The sequence below is a fragment of the Protopterus annectens genome, chromosome 2.part2, assembly GCF_019279795.1.
Source record: "Protopterus annectens isolate FY-2018-M chromosome 2.part2, PAN1.0, whole genome shotgun sequence".
In the NCBI taxonomy this organism is placed as follows: Eukaryota; Metazoa; Chordata; order Ceratodontiformes; family Protopteridae; genus Protopterus; species Protopterus annectens.
The window spans coordinates 979,378,844-979,392,626 of NC_056730.1; the positions used below are offsets into that span (position 1 = coordinate 979,378,844).

A 13,783-nucleotide genomic window follows, 5' to 3' on the forward strand; every position below is an offset into this window, starting at 1 on the left:
GAAACACATACTTCACAAAACCAGTGTGCCATGCACTCACAGCCCTTAAGGCAAAATAACATACCCAACATACTAGTAATAGGTGACTATAGTCAGGCACACTGACGTCCCACTCACTAGGCTGAATAAGGAGAAGGTTACTGTTAGCTGCCTGTCGGGTGCCAGGATTCGCCACATAACACAAGCACTCGGGTCACACCAGAACAAGTACAAATATGACTCTGTCATTGTCCATGTTGGTGTGAATGACCTGAGCCTTACCTCCCTGGACTACATGAAAAGAGACATGGAAGAGCTCTCTGATCACGTAGCCCATGCCGGTATGACCCTGACCCTGAGTAGCATCCTGTTCTCACCAAGAATGATACCACTGTATAAAGAAAAAATTCTCAATTTCAACAATTGGCTAAGTTTCTGGTGTCATTCAAAGGGGATCCAGTGTCTGTCAGCCTGGGATGACATGCTTGACAAGCCACGCTTCTTCACTAGAGATGGCTTGCACCTGTCACCCTTAGGCTTTCGAATACTGGCCAAGGCTCTTGCCAACCCCATAGTGCCTTTTTTAGGCAAGGCTCAAAAGACAAACCCACCACTGTAAATAGCACAAGTAACAGAAAACTCAGGGTAATGCTACTCCATGCTGGAAGTCTAAACCTCAAAATGCACGCACTCGAGGCTCGCCTCAGTATGGAGAAAATCGATATATGTGCTGTAACAGAAACCTGGTTTAAGGCTCCAGAGAACACCCCAGCACTACCAGGCTACAACTCATATCATGCATTTCGCCACAGAACCCAAACCGAAATGCAAAAGGCGGGGGCATATCCATATTCATCAAGGATACCCACACCTCCAGGTTAGTGGCACAGCACGATGCTTCAGAGATCATCCACGTGCGACTAACAATGGGCAAAACTGCAATTCAAATTGTAGATTGCTACAGATCACCCATGTCCCAGGACCCCCATTCCGTGTTTCTTGGAAACACTAGGAAACAAAGGTCCTACCAAACACCCTAATATTGGGTGATTTCAATTACCCAAACATTAACTGGGAGAACTACTCAAGTATTAACTCCCTTGCCCAACATTTCCTAGAATTTATAAACTCAAACGCCCTGGTTCAACTGGTCAACACTCCCACCAGAGGTGACAACATATTGGACCTGGTCATCACCAACATGGGCGACCGGTGTTCCACACTGGAGGTCAACCACTCGCTGGTTAGATCTGACCATAAACAAATCACTTTGGATGTCCACATTCCGCCTCCAGCCCCGGACAAGAAAACCACGGTGAAAAACTTTTCAAAAGCAAACTTCACTTTACTTAAGACCAAGGTGGAAAGTTTCAAAGCCCCCATGCTGAAGGATAATGCTGTCCAAGCTGCAAAATCCTTTACTAATGTATTCTACAGGCATCTACAAGAATGCATGGATCATGCCATCCCAAGCAAAACCAAGACTCACTCCTCCAAGAAAAGGAAACCAGTCTGGTGGACTCCTGCCATAAACAAGCTGTACAATAGAAGGAGGAAATTAGTACAAAAAAGAGTAAAATCCTAAGAAGGGAAGACCTGATCAGTATCAGCAAGAAACTACGATCCCTCATAAAATCATGCAAGACGAGCTTTGAAAGAAAAATTGCCAAGGACTCCAAAGATGACCACAAGGCATTCTTTAGCTATGTCAAGAATCTAAGTGGCAATGCTCAGATCTGCTCGGAGTTAGTGCAGAATGGCACAAAATACAGTGAACCGACCGATATCGCCAACATCCTGGCAAACAGGTTCAGCGCAAACTTCACCCTCCTCTCACCCACAAAAGGGCCCATAACCATACCAGAAGAATGTAGAGTCCCTGAAATCACAGACACTCCGGTAATAACAGCCCTCTCCAAAGCCAAAAACACAGCATCAACAGAATTGGCCGGTGTCCCAGGCTGCATCCTAAATGAGCTCAAAGACGAACTAAACCTTCACCTAAACACATTGTTCAGACTTAGCCTCTCCACAGGCTATGTACCCACAGAGTGGCGCACAGCACTGGTTATTCCGTTCCACAAAGGTGGAGCCACAACAGACCCCGGGAACTATTGCCCTATAAGCCTGACTAGCTTGGTCTGCAAGGCTATGGAGCGCATCATCATGGAAATCATTAACAGAGACATTGGGAACCTCCAAACACTGGACCCTACCCAGTTCGGCTTTGTTAAGGGCAGACCATGCCTCCTAAACCTGGTGAACTTCTTTGAGACAGTTACCAAGGCTATAGACGAGGGAAACGTGGTACACACAGCTTACCAAGACCTTGCTAAGGCCTTCGACACCATTCCCCATTCTGGTATTATAGACAAGCTCACCAGCCTGAACATAAACCCCTACATCACAAGATAGGTTGCCAACTGGCTCACGGACAGAACCCACATGGTGAGAGTTGCGGGATCTAGGTCCGACTCTAAACCGGTTATTAGTGGTGTTCCCCAGGGCTCAGTCCTAGGACCCCTCCTGTTCGGCATATACTTCTCAGAGGTACAGGCAAGCACAGGAGGACTATGGCTGACCAAGTTCGTAGACGACTGCAAACTAGGGGCTATAATTGACTCTCCGGCTGACACAGACATCCTCCAAAAGGGTCTCACTGTGACGGATACATGGCCTCAAGCTAAATGCCAAAAAGTGCATAGTCATCCCCTTTGGAAAAAACAAAGTACCCACAAACTACCACATAGGCAGTAGCCCCCTAAATACAGAAGACGTAATAAGGGATCTGGGGACCCAAGTAGATAGTAATCTCACCTTTGATAATCACATTGCCAAAGTGGTTAGAAAATCCTTCTACCTGGCCCACCTAATTACAAAAGGGTTTGCATCCAGATCAAAAGAGGTCATTGTGCCTCTCTACTCATCACTCATCAGACCCATCATAGAGTACAACGCCCCATTTGGGATGTACCTTACAAGACAACTGCAACAGCTAGAAAGACCACAGAAGTACCTCACCAAGAGGATCACTGGCTTCAAACAGATGCCCTATGCAGCTCGATTGAAGAAACTACAGCTGTACTCGTTTGCATACCACCTACTCAGAGGTGATCTCTGCCTGACATACAAGGCTATGTCCAACCCAGAATTGATGGACATGCTCCACCTAAAGAAAGCCTTATCCCCTCGAGCCACATGCTCTAGGGATCTAAACCTCACCACAACAATAAATAGGACATGCTGGAGGGATAGACTCCTGTCCCAGAGACTTCCCATGCTTTGGAACAAGATCCCAATCTACATTAGGCAGAGCTCCTTGCTAACACTCTTCAAAAGAAACCTTGACGAGTGGCTGGGAAACAAAGTTTACCTCTGGGATCACTTCAGTGGCTCTGCTGGACGGAGGCACAGGGAACTAATCTAAGGGGGTGGCGAAAGCCAACACATTCTGGCTAGGCTTATAAATGCTTGCGGGCAGATAGCCTAGTACCTACCTATGAACCTATTTGGGGATATTTTGTCATTTATGAAAGTACACATGAAGTGTCACAGTTAAGAGTCATCCATGTCCCTGAAAAGATACTTGAACACACTAGGTCTTCGACCAACAAACCCAATGGCTGTTTTTCCAGTCCATCCTTTTGGATGTTTTTGAAGCAACATCCCTGAAGCCAGTCTCCAAACCACCCACTCCTAAGAGGCTCGACTGATTTTATAGGGTACATGAGCCTCAAAATGTTTTTTCATGTAAATAAAAATGTAATTGCAGTGTCTCTGGAACCTAGTATGAGAGCTGAAAACAGCTCCGGGGTGTAATAATTTTCCCACTGACAGCTATAGCAGACTACTTTACCAATTATCGGAAAAAAGTCTGTACCCTGTCTTTTTTTTTTTTTTTTAATTTCTCCAAATCTTTTGGGTTTCTAATATGACGGGAATGGACCCCATTCCTGAATCAAAATATGATTAAAGTTCATGAAATTAGTATTGTTTCACTCTTTCATGTCCACCAGAAGTGATCTTCGCAGCACCCGCAATGTGCCCAGTAATGACTCCTGGAATTTGTACGGAGTTGCATATATTCGTAGCATATCTAAATATGCTTGTAGACTCTTTTTATAAGACCTGTTGCTCCTACTACTCTTGGAACTATCTGAGTATCTTTCTTCCACATTGCTCTAGTTTCTGTCTTCAAATCCTGATATTTTATGATTTTGTGTCTCTCTCTACGCAGGACACTGTAGTCACTGGGTGTGGCGATTTCAATGATCAATGCTACTTTTGTCTTATTTTCTTGGATCGCTATATCTGTTTTTCTGGCATCTATCATTTGAACTGTTGGTAATGGGTGATCCCAGGGGATATAAACTTCATCTTTGATGTCAGCCAAAAGTGCTATTCGCAGCACCCACAATGTGCCCAGTAATGACTCCTCCTGCAAGTCGTACGTAGTTACATGTATTGGTAACATATCTAAATATGCTTGTAGACTCTTTTTTTATAAGATCTGTTGCTCCTACTACTATTGGAACTATCTGAGTATCTTTCTTTAATATTGCTCTAGTTTCTGCTTTCAAAGCCTGATATTTTATGATTTTGTCTCTCTCTACGCAGGACACTGTAGTCACTGGGTGTGGCGATTTCAATGATCAATGCTACTTTGGTCTTCTTTTCTTGTACTGGTTTTCTGATATCCATATTTTGAACTATTGGTAATGTGTGATCCCAGATGATATAAACTTCATCATTTTCGTTGATGCTTTGTTGTTCATGTTTCCAGTGTTTCTCAGCCACTAGGAAGAGCTCCTCACTAACACTCTTCAAGAGAAACCTTGACGAGTGGATGGGAAATAGAAAGTTTACTCCGGGGATCACTTCAATGGCTCTGCTGGACAGAGGCACAGGGAACTAATCTAAGGAGGTGGTGAAAGTCAGCACAATTCCGGCTAGGCTTATAAATGCCTTCAGGCAGATAGTCTAGTACCTACCTATGAACCTCAGTATCATAATGTTTGCACAATCCCCAGTGCAAAATTCTCACCACATTATTATGCCTTTCAGTATACAGTCCTTCTGCCATTAGTATGTCACAACCAGCAATGAGGTGTGCAACTGTTTCCAATTCTGTTTTACAAAACCTACATTTGTCTGTTTCTCCCACATGTTCAATGGACTTTGTAAACCATTGTGTACGTAGTCCAATATTTTGGGCTGCCCGTTATTAACCTTTCATCTCTTGGTTTGAATTCATCTCTTCTTAACCATTATCTGGCAGGTAGACTTTGGTTATATTTATGTGTAAAGGATTTTCAGAAACACCATATACTTGCCTGGACAAAAAAATAGACATCTGTTCATTTAGGGAGAAGTCTAGTCTTTTTTGACAATCTGGGTGTACTCCACTGGCCTCCTGCCCTATAACTCTCCTCATGTTGTCCTAAGATAGCTGACCAGATAGTCGTCTTTGAACAGAATTCGCTGAACATACCTACAGATGAGTGTGTCTCACAATTCAACTCTTGAGTGTACAGACTTCACTTTTTAGCCACATCATAAAGAAAAGGGATTCTGTCTGTCTCAAACTACCAGGAATGCCTAGGTACCCATTTCCTAACAAAATGATAGCACATTGATAAAAGCATAGAACCTATTCCCTCTGGCCAGAAGGTCTCAAGACTCTGCTTCCTAATATAAGACTGATCTTGCAAGACCCTGTTGTATATCCTAGGCCCTCATGATCTTCTTGTTACATTACATGTTAAGGATGCCTACCTCCACATTCCTATTTCTAGTGGGCAGAGGAGTATCTGAGGTGTATAACTAGGGCACACCATTACAAATTTACCTTCTTCACATATATTTTGGCTACTGCAGCCAGAGAATTTACAAAATGTCTGACCCTAATGATAGCATATAGCATAATGAGGGCATTCGTGTCTACCCATGCTTAAGACAATTGCCTGATTTTGGGACAAACTCAGGAGGAGATGTGGAGGGCAGTGGAGTACACCCTAAATTGTCAAAACAGACTAGACTTCTCCCTGAATGAACAGCAGTTTATTTTTTTTACCCAGGCAAGTATATGGTCTTTCTAGAAATCCTTCTACACATAAATATAACCAAAGCCTACCTGCCAGATAAATAGTTCTTACTTACCTACTTTTGTTAATGGCAATGTGATGCCCGTACCCTGGTCCAGCATATCAGGGACCCTCAATCCTCACCACTAACACCAGTGAGGGGCGTCTCATATAGGAGGAAAGGATAACAAATACACACAGTAAAGTGCAATTTCCCTTAAGAGCACACAGAGATCACATTCAGTCTGGGGCTGGTTGCTCCCTTGCTCTCCAGATCCCCAATAAGACTCCCCACTGGCACAGCTATAGGGTCCAGATCTCAGCCTAGTGGGCAAGCTAAAACCTCCAGCACCCTCTCTGTCCAACCAGTGCTTCATGTCCCTGCCCAAGTAGCTCACACACACACACACACACACACACACACACACACACACACACACACACACACACACACACACACACACACACACATACACACACACACTTTGAGAAGAGTTTATACAACCACACAGACACTCTTGGGGAAGGTTGGCACAAGTTCTCCAGCTGTACCCCTTTTTCCCATACTATACGGTAGTACCAGCTGCCACTGCCCACTAATATTTATCAGTTATTCAAAGGCCCTTAAAAGAGTGTCCAATTATTACTGTGCAATATTAGTATCCACTTGGTAGTATAGCCCAGGGTTAAAGCTATTGGAGTGGCTCTGTACAATTTTACCAAAGGCATGCAAGTACTGTAAAAAGCTTAACTTATCTCTACAAAAACAGCCACAGTTGAAAGGGTTTAAAAATATTGAATAACAAATAGTAAAAACACAAGACAATACTTTTACTACACAGTGCTAGTCAAGAGTTCAGAGATCACAGAGAAATACTTAAAATAATTCAGTAGTACAGTTCTGACATCACAGAAAAACACGTAGTCTAATCTTTCTAGTTTCTAGCTATTTCTAAGAGAAAACACAAGTCTAAGATAAACTCACATATAGAGCAAGACAGTGCTGGTGAGTTGGATGGTCAAGACAAAAATGCTTAATGCTCTCTGATTCTGTCTGTTTTTAAAATCACATTACATCATTCTTCACACTTCCCTGGGTTCCCAGGCTAACAGAAACTACATTTACATTATATACCTCTGGGCAGAAACCAGAGCAATAAAGGACATTTATGCATGCAAATTCTGGCCATTAACTCTGGCCTTAAAACAATAGGCAGGATGCCTCACTCTAGACTTACTGGCTGTGAGTTTTAGCAACAGAGGGTCACAACATGCTTTAATTGGTCAGTAGAGTGCACGGTTACATTTTTTCCAGTTCCACATATAACACTATTTTTACCATTTAAGACAACAAGCCTGTGGTTTACATTAATATTTACAGATGACAGCATTATCTCCAAAATTCTGTCTGGCTAGGCTAGCAGCCTTCACCCAATCTTCACAGGCAGGAAGGTCAGTGGTGATGGAGAGTGAGTTTCTAAACACCCTGCTCCATATGGCACCCACCATACTGATGGCACTCTTAGTCCTCATGAGGAAACTTCAGTGGTTCCTAAAGAATGTGCGGGACCAGCAGTCTCACTTTCTGGGGCAGGATATTGTAGTCCTGCCCTTTGTTAGGCTCAAACTAGTACAGTGACTACACAAGTGCATAAGAACAAGGGCATGCCCTTAGGCAGTCTACCCCAAGCCAGACCTTAATGATGGGTAAATGGGCTCATAGTTAGTTACTAAACATGTGGTACAGGAGACCATTGAGGAGCCTAGCTCAATTATTTTCTTTTCCCAGGGAACTGAATGGTTAAGTAACTTGGTCAGAGTCACACAGTAGCAACTGGAGGCTGAGGGATTCAAACCTTGGACTACAGGAAGCAGCTTGTTAACAGTTCATAGCCTTAATTGTCTGCATTTACTGCCAGTCATGCACATAGTATGTTGTGCCCATATCTCTTCAAAGTGGGCCCACATATGTCGTGAAAGTACAGGGCATCTGGAGTCCCAGAAAGAAGAAACTGCACATACTCGCAATAATGATTGTCACTCAAGCTCTCAAAACTCTTGGTACATGCTGGAAACCTGGGACACTGAATGCCCTCACAGGCAGCACTGTAGTCATGCGGTATATAAACAAGTAAGAGGAAACATTCTCATCACCAGTTCATGCAAGCTATGCAGACTTGGGAACAGGCCCTGGAAACCAGGATGCTCCTTAAGGCAACTTACATACCAACACAGGTGAAGTCAATGGCAGATCAGTTAAGCAGGACCACAGTGAAGCAACATGAGTGTCTGCTAGATAGGGCAGATTCTTGTTCCTCAAAAGCAGGTACAGTATACCAGATATAATTTTGTTTGCTTCCTCAAGCAACAATTGAAGAGATTCTCCAGACCTCCAAATAATAAGGACAGGGCGGCAAGTGCCTTCTGTTACTGAATTACATGGGTCTGTGTATTTATGTTTTTCCTCTTATACCCTTTCTCTCCAAGTTAGTGCAAAAGGCTAAAGGAACAGGAACCCCATTTTGACCAGGGCAGCACTGGATCTCTCACCTACTTCAGATGCAAGGGAGAAACCTCTACTGTTGCTTCAGCATGTGGATGTGCAGGGGGGTCCTTCGTATAGCAGAAACTGTCCACCCACTCTCAGATTAGCAGCTTGGAAGATATAACACTGCTACTCTTTGGTTACCTTCATTTTGAGGATTTGCTTAAAATTGTGAGGAAAGATAGAAGGTCAAGTAATAGGAAATCATAGCTATCCAAGTGGGAAAATATATTTCAGTAGTGCCAAAGGATGATCCAGCATCCAAAAGGTGGACATGTCAGTGTTGTTCAGTATTAGTCTCTGCTTTCTTCTGATTTAGCTTACACTGTTTAGTGTCATCCTTCACCTGTATCTGCCCACCTGCCTGTATATCCCCTACTGATATTCAGACCCCCCCCCCCCGTCAACCTCCACATTACACTTCCTAGGATACAAGTGACTATAACTGGGGACCTGAATTTTGTGTTGTAAAAACTAATCTTACCAACCTCTAGACCAAATAAAGCAATACCACTATAGTTTCTGATTTAGAAAATAGTTTCCCTTTTGGTGTTACCTCTTCTTGAAGCATCTCAGAATTCCAGGCCCTCAAGTGCAAGAAGTCATTCTCACAGTTCCAGGATGACCCTGCACACTAAGAATTCCTTGTTTATGCCAATGGTTATTACTAACGTGGCCTAGAACAGAATGCTCCCAAATCCCTGATTTCTTTCCTAGATTCCATAATAAATAGAAAAGGATTTTGCATTCCCAAGCTATACATAAAGAGTTGAGGCCGACTTCAGAGAAATCATTTGTTTGCTTTACAAAAAATGAAGAGTTAACCTTGAAAAAGCTAAGTATTTCAAAGTGGCCAGCACATTGCATCATTTTTTTGTTACAGATTCAATGCAGGGTGCTATAAGAAACGGTTAAATCCCATTGCCTAATGGGTACATTAGCTACCACTTCCTTCCTCAAAGTTTTTAGTGTCTAGAGTGTTTTATAAGCAGACACCTATTCCTTGGTTCACCCCTTTTTAAAACATTGCAGACTAAATGTGGTATCCTGGATAGGGACTGTATTCACTTCTTCTATCGTGAGAGGTGTTTTCCCAGTCCTACTTCAAGCAGAGAACAAATCATCCTCTTGGGGGGTAGGTTTAGCATAATGGTTAAGGTCTTTACCTCATAGACTCATGGTGCAGGGTTTGTTTCTGACCTTGGGTAATTGACTAGGCTTAAAATGGCCCTTCAGGGCAGTTAGCCTAGTATTCGCCTATGACTGTATGAACTTTTGGGATGTTCCATATAGTAATGCCTGCAGCAGTGATCCACATGAAGAACATAGCAGAGTTGTGTAGGCAACTTACCATAATTCTAGGTGTTGAAGTGCTGCCACTGATGTGGGCCTGTTTCCCCTCCCTACCTCTGTCCCCTCTGCTGCAGTGACGTGATCAGTGATTGGGATGGGTACCAGTATATCCTTTTCCCTTGCCCCCTTTCCTCTCCTTATTTGGGTTCCTAAGAAGGACTTGATTTCTGCATGTCACAGACTGTATCCGTGGTCACTTCATGGCATATTATAGCTCTTCCCTGTTTTGGAACAATAAAGAACCAAAGACAGCAACAATGGATTCTACCTATATATCAGGTATTTTTAACACTTCTGTGTTAAGGTATCATCTGTCTGACCATGGAGGAAAGGTGTTCTGAAAAATTTGGGCAGATGTCAAATTCAGCTTCTAGCAAAAATCCATAGAATGGGGAGGGCCAAGAAAAAGACAGCATGTAACAATTTATAAGAACAGCAACTGATGTACTTCTAGGGAAAATACTGAGCATTTTACAACACATTTAAGTTGTAAAGCTACATCTAGTCGTAAACATGACTAGTTTTAATGTCTATAAGTCAGAACCAGAAAAGCAAGCAAAAACAGTGTAAGGTATTTTTTTTCTTGTCTTCTGTAAAGGGTTGCAGACTGATGGAATAGCTTTGCTAAGTATTATGTGATGTTATGAACAAGTAATTCAGTAATGCATTTGATGGACACAAGACATTGTTGTGGAAGGTGTTAAGTGGTATTAGGTTGTGCAGCTATTCCAGTGAAAAGAAAAAGGCAGTTAGGATGTACTGGCCAGGTAATGTATTTTGGCAGAGCCTTTCCATTTAAGTTTCTATTTTCTTCTTAAAAATAAGATGTTTGTAAGCAGAATATATTGATCTGGCAAGTATTGCTTTGTACTGCATCCTTTTGTACTGCTGTAGAATTGTTAAGAATTTAATTTGTGTTTTATCCTTTAGGTGAATGAAGAAACAGTGGAACAGCTTGTCCAACAGTATCCACATATCACATTCAGTACAGTAATGCAAGATTGCAAGAGAACCCTGGAGCGGGCCTATCAAATGGGCTGGACACCATCCACATCTGCATCATAGCATTCAGCATGAGATGAACAATACGTTATGTGGATTCCACAGAGAAAAGAGTGTGTTCTTTTAGGGTTTGTCTTGTATGCCCCCCATTTCTAGTAGTTGATGAACTTAAAATACAAAGATATTTTCTAAAACTGATTCCTTTTAAAAGTTACCTGAGAAGTACAGGTCGATGGTTCTAATGTAGTTCAGCTGAAGATATTTCATGAGAAGATCTTTCTTCATGTCAAAACTGTCCTAATCCATGCATAGCATCTGATCTGATCACATTTGATAAATTTCTGAGCAGAATCTGCATGTCCCAAAGACATTGAAAAAAGCTTGCAGATTTTAACAGTATGACAGTATCACATATGCATTTTTAAACAAATTGTGCTACAGCATGTAGGTGAAAACACTAACTGAAAATACTGATGAAGAGCATTTATTTTTGTCTTTTAATGGACGCTCCCTGTCTGCTCGTACAGAAATTGTGTATTTATTTTTTGAGCTTTGTTGGATTTTTTTTTTTTATCTTGCTGTGAGAAAATGATCATATGAGCCTTTCTCTGTACATTCATTTTCCTCTGCACTTTTACATTGTGCAGCTTTAAAGTGAGAAGTGTATGCATTTGTGCCCATTTTATTTGTGGAAAGTAGTGATAGTGACAGAATAGAATGCATTTTTGTACCATGCAGACCCTTTTCACTCATCTGTAAGTATCTGCCCTGCTGATGGAGGTTCCTCTCAGATAACATTGTTTCGATTTAGCCAAAATTAGCCTGCAGGATAGAAAAATTTTCATTATGTGTGACACCCCCTGGAGGATATAGGCTTAGATTGCTGTGATTTCTGCCATCCTTGATGTTTTGTGCATATTTACACTGTTGTCTGTAAGCGACCCCTTAGCTATTAATTTAGTTATAGCCATCCACAGGAAATAAATGGGTCAAAGGGTATGGACGAGATTCATACCTCGTAGCCTCTTAACACAAGGAATCTATACAAAGTCAAAAATAATGGGGAGGCAGAGGCAACAAAATAGGAACAAATTTTAAACATTGCTGTTATAAACTTGCTAGAATAAAAGTTCTTTTGCTACCATTCATTTTCTGCAGATATAAAGTCTGAAACTCAAATACTTGTCATTATTTAGTGAATTCAGTCCTCACTGGCCAGGAAACCACAAATTTTATGAGGACCAGACCAAAAAACTATGAGGTGAAAATTTGGACTGTTGAGAAGTATGAAGAGACTTGAGGGTGAAAGTAGGGAGAGCTTAAAAAACAAATCTCTGTTTTTTCTCGGTTTTCACCTGTTCTTTGTATTGCTAGTTATGAACACTTACACACTTTAACACTAGCCATCACTCCTGTGGAATCACAGTCATATTGTTTATTAGCAACAAAGTATATTTGTGTAGTTATGATCTGATCAGTGTGCTGCCTCTGGTAAGAATTGTAGTATCAGAAAATTAAGAACTTAAAAAAAAAACAGGAGTTGTAATGAAGCTCTCTGAACTTCTTCATGTTTATGTCGTAATAAAAGCTGGTAAATAAATTTGCTGCATTAGCAGGGAAATATTTTGTGTTGCTGTCTAGTGAGAGCCTGATACAATAATAAATAAAAATTTGAGATGTTTGGATATGTAGGCAAATTTTATGCAGGCATGTATTCCTTTTGATATGGCTGTTGTGTTTTGCTGTAGGTTCTTAATTTGCCTTGCTGTGATGATGGCAGTTTATTTTACTTGATATTTGTATGGTGGGTAGAACAGCTTCATAGTTCTGTTTACTCTGCTGAGTTACATGACTGTTACATTTTTAACAACTGCTAAACATTGTTGCATTCATTACACACACACACTCAAGTGGTCATGATAATAGGAACAGAAGTTTTTTTTTTCTGTTGAGTTTTTTTAAAGGTGACCATGGATATATAGTGTAAAATGTGACAACCCTAACATGCCTTTAGACTCAGCATTCAGAAATAATTGTTTTATAGCTAGGCAGTGCTTTGTCTCATTTGTAGGAGTTAACTGATGAAAGATATTTAAAAGACCCACTCTTTCATACATTTTGCCTTGACTAGTAGGCATGCATGACTGCATTTGCTACTACATTTAATTTCAGCATAATTTAAGTGTAAACCAAGATTGATGTTAAAAAGAGTAAAAAAAAATAGTCTGCAATGTTACTGATGATATGATCTAACTCTGAGAATATCCTGGAATTTTATAGTGTTTTGACACCTTCATTTACACTGCATCATGTATTGCAGTTGCTGTTTTTACTGTTTTATACTGGCTAGGAAACTGTTCATATTAAAGTAGATATTTGCTGTTTCTGTAGTTTAAAGTGCTTCTCAATGAGCAGCAAATGTCTTTTCTAGGCTGTGTGGTCTTCCCAAAAGACACATCAACACTGGACAGGTAACGCAATAAAACAACTTCTGCCAGGTACATTGATTCATGACCTTTAAAATTGTGAGAGGCTTGATTCACAACATGTCAAAACAGAGACTATACCTTTTAATTAAGGTAGCTGTTAGTTAATTGCTAGAAAGGCACTCATACTGCATTCTCACAGCCTTACTCATAATTATAGAAGAACAAGTTTAGAGGGGCAGTCCGTTTAATATTTTTTAACAATCCTCTTGTTCTAAGATAAAAGTATGATTATTAAGTTAAAAAGACATTTTATAGTTGGAATGCAGAACCATCATGTAAATGTAATGAGATCATGTAGGTCCTTATTTGTGTTGAGTTGTGTTTTATTCTCA

General features: G+C 41.2%; 1 long non-coding RNA gene across 1 annotated transcript in view; it reads left to right on the plus strand.

Moving 5' to 3' along the window:
- Window positions 1-12,583, plus strand: part of LOC122795866 — a 1,101,292-nt gene extending 1,088,709 nt beyond the window's left edge. The window contains exon 3 of the long non-coding RNA XR_006363874.1: window positions 10,891-12,583. This is a non-coding gene — a long non-coding RNA (uncharacterized LOC122795866). The remainder of the gene's footprint in view (window positions 1-10,890) is intronic.
- Window positions 12,584-13,783: the final 1,200 nt, after the last annotated feature.